The sequence below is a fragment of the Salvelinus alpinus genome, chromosome 33 (assembly GCF_045679555.1).
Source record: "Salvelinus alpinus chromosome 33, SLU_Salpinus.1, whole genome shotgun sequence".
Taxonomy (NCBI): Eukaryota; Metazoa; Chordata; class Actinopteri; order Salmoniformes; family Salmonidae; genus Salvelinus; species Salvelinus alpinus.
The window spans coordinates 18,233,500-18,247,519 of NC_092118.1; positions in this window are offsets into that span (position 1 = coordinate 18,233,500).

Below are 14,020 nucleotides of genomic sequence, written 5' to 3' on the forward strand. Positions count from 1 at the left end.
AGGTAAAACAAAGTAAACACTAGTTCAGCCAGAGCCTAAGGGCTCAATTCAATCCATATTGCAGAAGTTCTGTGGTATAGCGCAATTGAAATGTAAAGGTAATTTCTGATTGAGCCGACATGCAGCGTTTACTGTGAATGCAGTCTCCATGAACGTGGGAGCATTGCCTTTAAGGGCTGGAATCAATCTAGCGCCGAAGATCAGCATTATGGTGTGATTTGAAATTTAAAGGCAATGTATCCGCGGAGACTGCATGTCTGCTCAATCGAAAATGATCGTAACATTTGTACCGGGCTACAACGCTAATCTTCGGTGCTACGGATTGAATCCAGCCCTACATTTCAATCATGCTATACCGTGGAACTTCAGCGGTACAGATTGAATCCATCTCCTAAACCTCATATCTGAACTAATGATCAATGCTTAAAGGGCTGGATTCAATCCGTATCACAGAAGATCTGCGTTTATAGCTCAAATAAAATTCTAAAGGCACTGTTCGCAGAGACTGCATTCACAGTAAACACTGCATAGACTATGTTGGCTCAATCGGAAATTACCTTTACATTTGAACACAGATCTTCTGTGATACAGATTTTATCCAGTCCATGTTTATGTAGTTTACATACAGGTAAAAGACCGGACTAATCACCTGCTAATGATTGACAGGTGGATAGGTTTTCATGTATATAACCTGCTAATGTCTGACTAGTAGTGACTACAGTTCCAACAGCTTTTCTGCCAGAGAATGGTGAACCTTGCCCAACAACCAATGTGAATAAATAAGCAGCTAGTCACTGCTCTCTCATTAGTGGCGCCAGACCTGTGCGTAATTAATTTTGCTTTTCCCAGCAGCCCTTAGGTTTTACACACACATGCTCGCACATACACACACAATTCAATTATTGGCTGCAGCCAGAGAATATTTAATCAGACGCTGATCGGGCAGAAAGGTGAGGTGACACTTTCTAATTATAATTATGATGGATGACCCTCCTTGGCCAAACAAAGCAGTGTCCTTTTTACTCTTTTCTAAATGTTTCTCCCAGACAGCTAGCATAGATTTACATGGCCTTTTGTACTTTTTTCTAATTTCTCATGTTTGACCATAGGGGTGAAGCGCAATGGTCATGACTGATTTCACTGTGTAGTAGAGTAGAAATGGCCCGGGTGCTCAACACTAGCTCTGACAGAAGATCAAATTCCGGTGACGTTCTATTGACATAGGAGAGTGAACACAACTTGAGCTTAGATGAGTAAACCTGTCAGATAAAACAAAAGAAATCAATGCATCCCCCTCACACAAACACAGGCAGGTAGCGTGTCGGTTAAGTGTTCGGCCAGTAACTGAAAGGTCGTTGGTTAGAATCCCTGAGCCGGCAAGGTGGAAAAATCTGCTGTTCTGCCCTTGAGCAAGGCAGTTAACTCCAGACAACAACTACTCTGGATGTCGATTAAGGCAGCCCAGCCCTCTCTGATTCAGAGGGGTTGGGTTAAATGCATTCAGTCGTGCAATTGACTAGCTATACCCTTTCCCTTCACATATGCAGTGGTTAAATTGAGCCAGGCTACCCAGAGCCAGACTCCTGCACCTTGTTAATGGGAGTGCCAGGCAGAGTTGAGCTTCAGCACCTTACGGGTCCAAAAAGAAAAGTAGGATAAAAGTATGATAAACCAAGGTTACGGTTATGCTAAAATTAGGGTTGCAGCCAGCTAGGGTTAGGATTTAACCATGATTAAAGCTGTGGTTGATGCCAAGGTTGAACCTTGATGTGGACTTGAAGATAGATAGGGTTGTGGTTGAGGCTAGGGTAAGAGTTGAACCGTGACGTGGACTTCAAGCTAGGGTTAGGGTTGTGTTGAGCCAGGATTAGGGATTGAGCTAGTGTTGTCCTAAGCCTTATATTTGACCGCTAGCTCAACCCTAACCCTAGCTCCAACCCTGACCCTAACCGTAGCTTAATGTACATATCCTGGTTCAAGCCTAACCCTAGCCTCAACCCTAACCCTAGTTGATGCCCACATACCGGTGTAACCCTAGCCACAACCCTAACCTTAGCTTAAATTCAATCCGTATTCCGGAAGTTCAGTGCTATAGCGCAATTTAAAGGTAAAATGTAAAGGTCATTTCCAGTTGAGCCTACATATGCAGCGTATACCGTGAATGCAGTCTGCGCTAACGCAGGAACTTTGCCTTTAAATTGTAATTGCCATATAGTGCTGAACTTCCACAATATGGATTGAATTGAGCCCTATCCCTAATCTTGGCATAACTCCCCAACCTCTGAATTCCCAATTAAACCCCAGCACATACTGTCCAATTCAGACATAGGAAATGTATGCCTTTTTACGCATTTTGATTTAAGCACTTCTCAGTATTTGGTATTCAGACTTGCCCTATGCATGTGTGTAACGAGGTTTGCGGGTGTGGCCCCCTTCCAAGCACTGAATAAATTTTTATTAAATCCCAGAAAACACACCCACTGGGTGGCCTACCAATTTGATCAGGGAGTTGTTCTTCAATTTGTTTTTCTCTTCATTTATCTAAAGCAATCCCTTTAAATACTGTGTACCTTTTAATTTGATCAGCACAACAGTAGAATGCAGCCTATGGAGCACAATATATATATATATACAGTGGGGAGAACAAGTATTTGATACACTGCCGATTTTGCAGGTTTTCCTACTTACAAAGCATGAAGAGGTCTGTAATTTTTATCATAGGTACACTTCAACTGTGAGAGACGGAATCTAAAACAAAAATCCAGAAAATCACATTGTATGATTTTTAAGTAATTCATTTGCATTTTATTGCATGACATAAGTATTTGATCACCTACCAACCAGTAAGAATTCCGGCTCTCACAGACCTGTTAGTTTTTCTTTAAGAAGCCCTCCTGTTCTCCACTCATTACCTGTATTAACTGCACCTGTTTGAACTCGTTACCTGTATAAAAGACACCTGTCCACACGCTCAATCAAACAGACTCCAACCTCTCCACAATGGCCAAGAACAGAGAGCTGTGTAAGGACATCAGGGATAAAATTGTAGACCTGCACAAGGCTGGGACGAGCTACAGGACAATAGGCAAGCAGCTTGGTGAGAAGGCAACAACTGTTGGCGCAATTATTAGAAAATGGAAGAAGTTCAAGATGACGGTCAATCACCCTCGGACTGGGGCTCCATGCAAGATATCACCTCGTGGGGCATCAATGATCATGAGGAAGGTGAGGGATCAGCCCAGAACTACACGGCAGGACCTGGTCAATGACCTGAAGAGAGCTGGGACCACAGTCTCAAAGAAAACCATTAGTAACACACTACGCCGTCATGGATTAAAATCCTGCAGCGCACGCAAGGTCCCCCTGCTCAAGCCAGCGCATGTCCAGGCCCGTCTGAAGTTTGCCAATGACCATCTGGATGATCCAGAGGAGGAATGGGAGAAGGTCATGTGGTCTGATGAGACAAAAATATAACTTTTTGGTCTAAACTCCACTCGCTGTGTTTGGAGGAAGAAGAAGGATGAGTACAACCCCAAGAACCCATCCCAACCGTGAAGCATGGAGGTGGAAACATCATTCTTTGGGGCTGCTTTTCTGCAAAGGGGACAGGACGACTGCACCGTATTGAGGGGAGGATGGATGGGGCCATGTATCGCGAGATCTTGGCCAACAACCTCCTTCCCTCAGTAAGAGCATTGAAGATGGGTCGTGGCTGGGTCTTCCAGCATGACAATGACCCGAAACACACAGCCAGGGCAACTAAGGAGTGGCTCCGTAAGAAGCATCTCAAGGTCCTGGAGTGGTCTAGCCAGTCTCCAGACCTGAACCCAATAGAAAATCTTTGGAGGGAGCTGAAATTCCGTATTGCCCAGCGACAGCCCCGAAACCTGAAGGATCTGGAGAAGGTCTGTATGGAGGAGTGGGCCAAAATCCCTGCTGTAGTGTGTGCAAACCTGGTCAAGAACTACAGGAAATGTATGATCTCTGTAATTGCAAACAAAGGTTTCTGTACCAAATATTAAGTTCTGCTTTTCTGATGTATCAAATACTTATGTCATGCAATAAAATGCAAAGGAATTACTTAAAAATCATACAATGTGATTTTCTGGATTTTTGTTTTAGATTCCGTCTCTCACAGTTGAAGTGTACCTATGATAAAAATTACAGACCTCTACATGCTTTGTAAGTAGGAAAACCTGCAAAATCGGCAGTGTATCAAATACTTGTTCTCCCCACTGTATATATAATAATAAAAAAAAACTGTGGTTGGATTCATTCTGAAAATGGCCACATTCAGTTCTTCAACCCATGGTAATGTTGTAATATTAATGTGCGTATAATTATAATAGGGAGAATAGTATACCCTGACCTATTGCTGACCAGACTGACCAAGGAACTGTGTGATGACACGCCAAGTATTGCACCATGCATCAGTTTCAATGCAGCATTTTTTTTAAATCTCAGTATCCAATCATTTCTGGGTAACGATTAAGTACCTTACTGTAATTGATTTAAATTAAAATGGTAAAAAATAAACTAAAATAGCTTCTTAGCAAAGACCAATTTCTCAAGCAAGAACTTTGCTAGGACTGTCTGGGAGTGGTCTGAGTGGAGAGGGGGAAACTGAAAACTAGCTGTTATTGGCAGAGAGGTTTGGAACTTTCTTATTGGTCTAAGTGATGTCAACAGGCAAGCCAAATACAGAAATTTCAGGCGACCTTTTCAACTGACACTAAAAGGGCAATATAATTTCTACAAGTTCACAGTATTATTCCAAACAAATTGCCAGTTAAATATGTGTGGTTATCACTGACAGTCAATACTGATAGAGGCTAATATTTGACATGAATAAATAGTAGGATACAGAGAAAGTCAGGGCATATAATTAAAACATTCGAGAGTTCCCAAAGGTTAATATGGGCCGACTGTCATTGCACAATGCTTGCATCATCATCACATGCTCTTGGCCTACCCATTTGGCTTGCGTCTCCAAGTTCCTTCAAATGCCATACAATAAAAATTATGCATAAGGTCACAGCATTTTATACTTCACTGTGGAAAGGAAAGGGGCGGGAATTCTTGTCTTGACTGGTTTCACATTCATCTCCAGCGATCAAAACAAAAAATGATCTAAAACAATTGCTAATTGTATTTAAAATCCCCTTCTCCAAACGGATTACTCATTTACTTGGCGCTTATTAATAGCTCTTATCAATTCATAAATTACAGTGCATGGAGAGTGGTGTTATTTCTTGGAACCGACAGGTTCGCACATCCTTGTTCATGGTTTCCTTGCGCGTCAGAATATGGCATATCTGTAGACACTCAGTGGCGTGTATTCATCGATGCCATGGGAAGCCAGACAAAAAAAGGAAAAGGAAAAAATACAGTGGGGAGAACAAGTATTTGATACACTGCCGATTTTGCAGGTTTTCCTACTTACAAAGCATGTAGAGGTCTGTAATTTTTAATCATAGGTACACTTCAACTGTGAGAGACGGAATCTAAAACAAAAATGCAGAAAATCACATTGTATGATTTTTAAGTAATTAATTTGCATTTTATTGCATGACATAAGTATTTGATCACCTACCAACCAGTAAGAATTCCGGCTCTCACAGACCTGTTAGTTTTTCTTTAAGAAGCCCTCCTGTTCTCCACTCATTGCCTGTATTAACTGCACCTGTTTGAACTCGTTACCTGTATAAAAGACACCTGTCCACACACTCAATCAAACAGACTCCAACCTCTCCACAATGGCCAAGACCAGAGAGCTGTGTAAGGACATCAGGGATAAAATTGTAGACCTGCACAAGGCTGGGATGGGCTACAGGACAATAGGCAAGCAGCTTGGTGAGAAGGCAACAACTGTTGGCGCAATTATTAGAAAATGGAAGAAGTTCAGGATGACGGTCAATCACCCTCGGTCTGGGGCTCCATGCAAGATCTCACCTCGTGGGGCATCAATGATCATGAGGAAGGTGAGGGATCAGCCCAGAACTACACGGTAGGACCTGGTCAATGACCTGAAGAGAGCTGGCACCACAGTCTCAAAGAAAACCAGTAATAACACACTACGCCGTCATGGATTAAAATCCTGCAGCGCACGCAAGGTCCCCCTGCTCAAGCCAGCGCATGTCCAGGCCCGTCTGAAGTTTGCCAATGACCATCTGGATGATCCAGAGGAGGAATGGGAGAAGGTCATGTGGTCTGATGAGACAAAAATAGAGCTTTTTGGTCTAAACTCCACTCGCCGTGTTTGGAGGAAGAAGAAGGATGAGTACAACCCCAAGAACACCATCCCAACCGTGAAGCATGGAGGTGGAAACATCATTCTTTGGGGATGCTTTTCTGCAAAGGGGACAGGACGACTGCACCGTATTGAGGGGAGGATGGATGGGGCCATGTATCGCGAGATCTTGGCCAACAACCTCCTTCCCTCAGTAAGAGCATTGAAGATGGGTTGTGGCTGGGTCTTCCAGCATGACAACAACCCGAAACACACAGCCAGGGCAACTATGGAGTGGCTCCGTAAGAAGCATCTCAAGGTCCTGGAGTGGCCTAGCCAGTCCCCAGACCTGAACCCAATAGAAAATCTTTGGAGGGAGCAGAAAGTCCGTATTGCCCAGCGACAGCCCCGAAACCTGAAGGATCTGGAGAAGGTCTGTATGGAGCAGTGGGCCAAAATCCCTGCTGCAGTGTGTGCAAACCTGGTCAAGAACTACAGGAAACGTATGATCTCTGTAATTGCAAACAAAGGTTTCTGTACCAAATATTAAGTTCTGCTTTTCTGATGTATCAAATACTTATGTCATGCAATAAAATGCAAATTAATTACTTAAAAATCATAAAATGTGATTTTTCTGGATTTTTGTTTTAGATTCCGTCTCTCACAGTTGAAGTGTACCTATGATAAAAATTAGAGACCTCTACATGCTTTGTAAGTAGGAAAACCTGCAAAATCGGCAGTGTATCAAATACTTGTTCTCCCCACTGTATATACCAAATAATTTATCTTTCGTCTCTTTTTATTATAATTTTTTTTATTTCACCTTTATTTAACCAGGTAGGCCAGTTGAGAACAAGTTCTAATTTACAACTGCGACCTGGCCAAGATAAAGCAAAGCAGTGCGACAAAAACAACAACACAGAGTTACACATGGGATAAACAAACCTACAGTCAATAACACAATAGAAAAATCTATGTACAGTGTGTGCAAATGTAGTCTGTGTTTCATAAAATTCCTTCAATTCACAAGAGGATGAATGTATCTCACTGGAGAAAGCATCGCCCCTCTATCTCTGTACGTCAACAAAACAAAGGAGATGGTCGTGGACTTGAAGAAGCACCCCCCTATCCACATTGACTGGCCAGCAGTGGAGAAGGTGGAAAGTAAAAAATTCCTACACATCACGGACTAACGGAAGTGATCCACCCACACAGACGGTGTGGTGAAGAAGGCGCAACAACGCCTCTTCAACCTCAGGAGGCTGAAGAAATTTAGCTTGTCACCTAAAACCCTCACAAACTTTTACAGATACACAATTGAGAGCATTTTGTCGGGCTGTATCACCGCCTGGTACGGCAACTGCACCACTCACAACCGCAAGGCTCTCCAGAGGGTGGTGCAGTCTGCACAACGCATCACCGGGGGCAAAATACCTGCCCTCCAGGACACCTACAGCACCCGATGTCACAGGAAGTCCAAAAAGATCATCAAGGACATCAACCACCCAAGCCACTGCCTGTTCACCCCACTACCATCCAGAAGGCGAGGTCAGTACAGGTGCATCAAAGCTGGGACCGAGAGACTGAAAAACTGCTTCTATCTCAAGGCCATCAGACTGTTACACAGCCATCACTAACACAGAGAGGCTGCTGCCTACATACAGACTTGAAATCATTGGCTACTTTAATAAATGGATCACTAGTCACTTTAATAATGCCACTTTAATAATGTTTACATATCTTACATTACTCATCTCATATGTATATACTGTATTTTATACCATCTATTACATCTTGCCTATGCTGATCTGTCATTGCTCATCCATATATTTAAATGTATATATTCTTATTCCATTCCTTTACTTAGATTTGTGTATTAGGTGGTTGATGTGGAATTGTTAGATTACATGTTAGATATTGCTGCACTGTCGGAACTAGAAGCACAAGCATTTCGCTACACTATCAATAACATCTGACCATTTGTATGTGACCAATAACATTTTATTTTATTTGATTGATGTGTAGCCCATCTATGCTGTCTGGTCAAAAAGAGTATGACATTGTTGCCACTCATAGCATTGAATGCAAGGGAAGCCAGTGAGCATTTGGCCTCTCTTGAAATATTTGTAAATAAAATAATAGCTAATCAGCATTGAGCTAAACTGAGTGAGCTCAGCTGTGGATGGTCCTGGGGTACCAAAAAAGAGTATTGACGGAAGCCAGTTTTGATTCGGCTTCACACCAATCACATCACATTAGAAGCCAAACGTCATTGACAAGACTTGAATTGTTCCATCTCCTTGTGTCATTGTCCTCCAGTGGCTAGCTAGCTAGCTAGCTAAAAACGTCCCTTTACTAAATTAGCCATGGATGGAGATGTTTTGGACTTGTGGTTTTACTTAATTCTCCGTACTGGCCAATGATTATAACTGTGATTCTGATCCAACCATAAATTCATACATTTGCTCCTGGCCTGAGAGGATGGAAGTTAAACATGCAGCCAGATGTAATAACGTTAGGCTAATGTTAACTAGCTGGACACGGCGCATCATTGCCCATGAAAGTAATCTAGGCTAGCGAGCAAGCATTTTAGCCAGGTAGCCAAGGACAACAAAACTAAAAGTCTGTATGACAGAGTCATAGACCATGTAGGAAACCTGAAAGAGGAGGTTGGCATAGTAATTTTTCTACTAGTAGGGTGAGTAAAAAAAAATTATAAATCTACTTACACATACACACACACACATCAGTACCATTGACAGCCACATCATATGTAGCTTACGTTAATTGGACTAAATCATTTTTGGTTTCTTTTAGTTGTCACTGTATTAGACTAAGTGATTAGATGATGTTGAAATGGTGCTGGAATAATAGTGGAGGCAGCGCCTGTTTTCTTTGCGACTTGCTGTAACTCTCTATGGTTCTAAATCAATAGTTGTTTAGTAGTCAGAAAATGTCGGAAACATTAACTTGCTTGACCATGCTGTAGGTCATGTAACTGTTTATTACATGCAATATGTTCCTTGGACAGTTGCTCTCCGGTTTTGTGATGAAAGAAAGGTGGGGTTGAATTTATTCTGCTACTGTGTCTTCTTATTGTCTCGGCCTTTGGCCTCTATATCACAGTGGCAAGGCCTATGAACTAACAGGTTATAGAGCAACAACACAATTATCACAACACAGGTTATAATATGCCTTTTTCCCCCTGATTTGGCTTCCCTGGTGATTTTACCCACATGTAACCGATGTGAAATGGCTAGCTAGTTAGCGGTGGTGCGCGCTAATAGCGTTTCAATTGGTGACGTCACTCGCTCTGAGACCTTGAAGTAGTTGTTCCCCTTGCTCTGCAAGGGCTGCGGCTTTTGTGGCGCGATGGGTAAAGATGCTTCGTGGGTGTCAGTTGTTGTGTGCAGAGTTCGAGCCCAGGTTGGGGTGAGGAGAGAGACGGAAGCTATACTGTTACACACACACCACTACTGGTAGAGTAGACACACCCCAAACAAATACTTGGCTGGCACGTGCGTTTCCCCAAGGTCAGAATACGTGTCGAGAGAACGTGCATAATTCCTCCGATAATGCAGTAACAGCTCTACATGAATGATTCCAGTGCTTTGGATTTTCTCAGCTGTGAGATGTTGATGTGTTGAGTGTTGGAGATAAAGAGGAGTTATGTAGATGTGTCTCGTAACTCTCTGAGTCTGAAGCCTTATGTAAATCCTCTGAGGTCATACCCAGTATGAAACAAACAGCCTTAATGATGTGCCAGTGTCGTCATTGTGTTTCTGGTAACATGTCTTGATGTCTTTGTTTTCTAGTTGAAACCTTACATTCTGCTTGGCAACCATTTGGAGGACTAGATGGGATTTGTTTTATTTATTTGCCAATTTAATATACATAACCATTTAACACCCAGCAAGACATACTGTATACCCCAAAATGTTATTCAATCACAACAATGGTATGCCTGGCACCTACTACCATACCCTTTTCAAAGGCACTTAAATACAATCCATTTCTCAACTGTCTCAAGGCTTAAAAATCCTTCTTTAACCCGTCTCCTCCCCTTTATCTACACTGACTGAAGTGGATTTAACAAGTGACATCAATAAGGGATCATAGCTTTCACCTGGATTCACCTGGTCCTGGAAAGAGCAGGTGTTCCTAATGTTTTGTACACTCAGTGTAGACAAAAAGGCAAATATACACACATAGAAAATCCCTCCAATAGAGCAGGGTGGTTTACATTATTAACCAAGCCCTGCAAGAGTGTTTTAAACTATGACTGTCAGAAATGGTTTTTATTGCAGCCTGGAGTTTGTTCCACTCTACCAATGCCGTATATAAAAACGTTTCCCCCAGTACAGCTCTTAAAACAAATAAAATGTTATTTGTCACATGCGGCGTGAAATGCATACTTACAAGCCCTTAACCAACAATGCAGTTCAAGAAATAGAGTTAAGAAAATATTTACTAAAAAAACTAAAGTAAAAAATATGGCACAAAGTCTGTGGCACTGCCTCATGGCATAAGAACGTGAGTGCCTTACTGAAGTAAAATAGCTTTTTAGATACAGGGGGACTGTGCCATACAGGATTTTGTGATTCAATCCCAACAATTCCCTTTTATCAACTGTTAGCCACTGGCAGTATCACCCTTACCACTTTGCTCCGTTTGCAGTTTGTTCTTAATGATCTTTGGGGAGCTACTGTACCAGTAGTACAATCATAGTGAGGCTGCACTAATGCTGTTGAAAGTATTTTCAAAGTATCCTTATCCAGAAATGTGGCTTTTCTGGCAAGAAAGTTGACTTTCTGGTTCACCTTGGCAATAACTTTCTGTCCCATGCCCTCCCTGGTCAAAAACCTGTCAAGTTCACAGCCTAATACAGTTCTTGGCTGTAACCGCTGCCACCAACCATGACTCTGAAGCGTGGTGATCTACCTAGCCTAATCTAGAGCCCAATAAAATTGACTCAGTTTCCCCCAAATTAATAGACAATGTGTTATCCAACAGCCTGTTACCGATACCCTCCAGTTCTGCAAAAGCTGTCTCCTTAGTCTCTACCATACTCTTTGTCTTTGTGTGAGACCAAAATAGCTGAATAGCTGAAAAGCTGACAGGAGCAAGCTGATTTCATATCATTGATATATAACAGGAAGAGGCCCTAAAACACTCCCTTGTGGTACTCCACAGCTGATTAACCTGGCATTAGACAAAGTGCCATTGAAATCAACCCTCTGATACCTTCCTGAAAGATACGACTTGAGCCACTCTACTGCCATGCTGTTAAAACCCATGGCCCTTAGCTTGTAGAGTAGAATCTGGTGGTCTACTGTATCGAAGGCTATCTGAAGGTCAAGCAACACCATGCCACAGAATTTTCCAGCATTAATTATCTGAGATTGCCAGGAGGTTTCCAGGGAAAGTCTGTGTAATGATGAAAGGAATTAAAATGGCCTCCAAGGTGACTGGGATGGGAGTTCCAGGATTAGGGGGTAAAGCCACACCTCTCTGACTGGTCCTCAGCCTCAACATCCCTGAATAAAGAAGAGGGCTGTAGTCCTCTCACAGCGCTGCAGTATCTACATCCTCAACGGGAGAATTAAATGAAGAAGAATCATGTTGTGTATTAGTTGTTGACCGCAGAGAGATTTGCTGAAATATACTGTCCCTCATACCTCGTACCCCCTCTCTTCCCCCTCCTCTCCCCTGCTGTGTGGCAGACCGGGACAAGCCCCACTGTCATTACAAACGTAATAAGAGCACAAGTGAGATTGATGAGGAAAACAGTGGCATCAACTGCTCTTTTAATTAACTCCAATCCCATAATGGCGCTGGGACAGAGCGGAGGGCGCAGAGTGGAGCGAGGCATTTATTTCCTTTCCACCCCTCTGTTTTGTTGCCTCACTCAGCCCCGATAATGAACAGCCTTCTGGGACCCAATTACATCCAAGGCTGCATTAGGAGCCCAGAAGAAACTTAAGTTGAGTTTCCCCTCATCTCCCCCATCCGTCCCCTCTCTCTCTCTCTCTCTGTGTCCCTGCCTGCTGGGGACGGCCTTCACTTGATTGAATTTAGAACCCCCCCCCCCCCCCCCCACTTGTGGTTTTCAATGGAAAGAGGAGGTAGGGAATGTATGCTTGGAGTTTACTGTCCTTCACTTTCCACTGCTAGAGCAGCTGTTGTGTCGTGTGGAGTGGTGGTGCTTGAGCAAATAAAAGCAATTCCGAGGGCCCCTCTCCCTGAAGCGGTCCTACTCTTTCTGCTGCAGCCCACCCAATGGGAGATCTTGTCCTTGCAGCATGTACGTACAGTATGTATTTAGGCCTTGTGAAAGGACGATGGCTTACATTTAAAACCTGTGAACTCTGACCCAGTGCTTTCAGAATGAATTAACACACAATTGGATGGAATTCAAAAATCCATCAGCCCACATCCATGCTGGAGTAGATTCTCATGGTAAAGTCAATTTTGAAGTTGGATTCTTTGTTACTTCCTGTAATCTTAACATACAGCAGATGAAAAACATACTTTAGGAGGTAGGGTTGATGGGAGAAAGGTCATATTTTAAAACATCAATTTTTACTGTGATCTTATTCATATGGCAGGCAATGCCAAGAATTCAATTTTTTATCTTCCTGACAGAGCAGCTTCAAAGTGGCAGAGGTATAATTATGATCCTTGAGCAATCAGACAAAATTATCAATGCCTTTCTTTGGCTCTCAGAAAAAAATCCTCTTGATCTTGGAGGCAAGGAGAAATGCATTAAAATGTGCTATTTCTTTAATGTCTGTCATCATGTTTCATAACACTCCACAATCAACACAAATCCATTCCTCAGCACGTGACCGTAATAACACCTGCTATTAAAGACACACACAATTTTCAACATTTTATTAAATGCCATTATATACCGGGTAGTTTGGGTCCTGGATGCTGATTTGCTGAAACAGCATTCCAGCTGTGTGTATATCAGACAATTTACCACAGGTATAACGCAAAACTACTTGTTAACTGTTATATTTATGTTGTAAACCAGTTTATAATAGCAATAAGGCACCTTGGGGTTTGTGGCATAATTATGCAATTAGGCACGAGGGGGTGTGGTATATGGCCAATATACCACGGCTAAGGGCTGTTCTAACGCACAAAGCATTGTGGAGTGCCTGGCCATATACCACAAACCCCCGAGCTGCCTTATTGCTATTATACACTGGTTACCAACGTAATTAGAGCAGTAAATATAAATGTTTTGTCATTCCCGTGGTATACGGTCTGATATACCACAGCTGTCAGCCAATCAGCATTCAGGGCTCAAACCACCCAGTTTATAATTAAGCAATAAAGCACGAGGGGGTGTGGTATATGGCCAATATACCATGGCTAAGAGATGTTCTTAGGCCATTATAAACTGGGTGGTTCGAGCCATGAATGCTGATTGGCTGACAGTCGTGGTATATCAGACTGCATACCACGGGTATGACAAACCATTTATTTTTACTGCTCTAATTACATTGGTAACCAGTTTATAATAGTAATAAGGTACACCAGGGGCTTGTGGTATATGGCCAATATACCACGGCTAAGGGCTGTATCCAGGCACTCCGCATTACGTTGTGTCTTAGAACATCCATTAGCCGTGGTATATTGGCCATATACCACACCCCCGTGCCTTATTGCTCAATATACCAAAGGCATATCAGGCATACTGATTATACTAGCACCTATTGGATTTCAGTGTGACCAATTTCTCCATAAGGCCTGAACGGGCCAAGGTTTAACCCAGAGCAT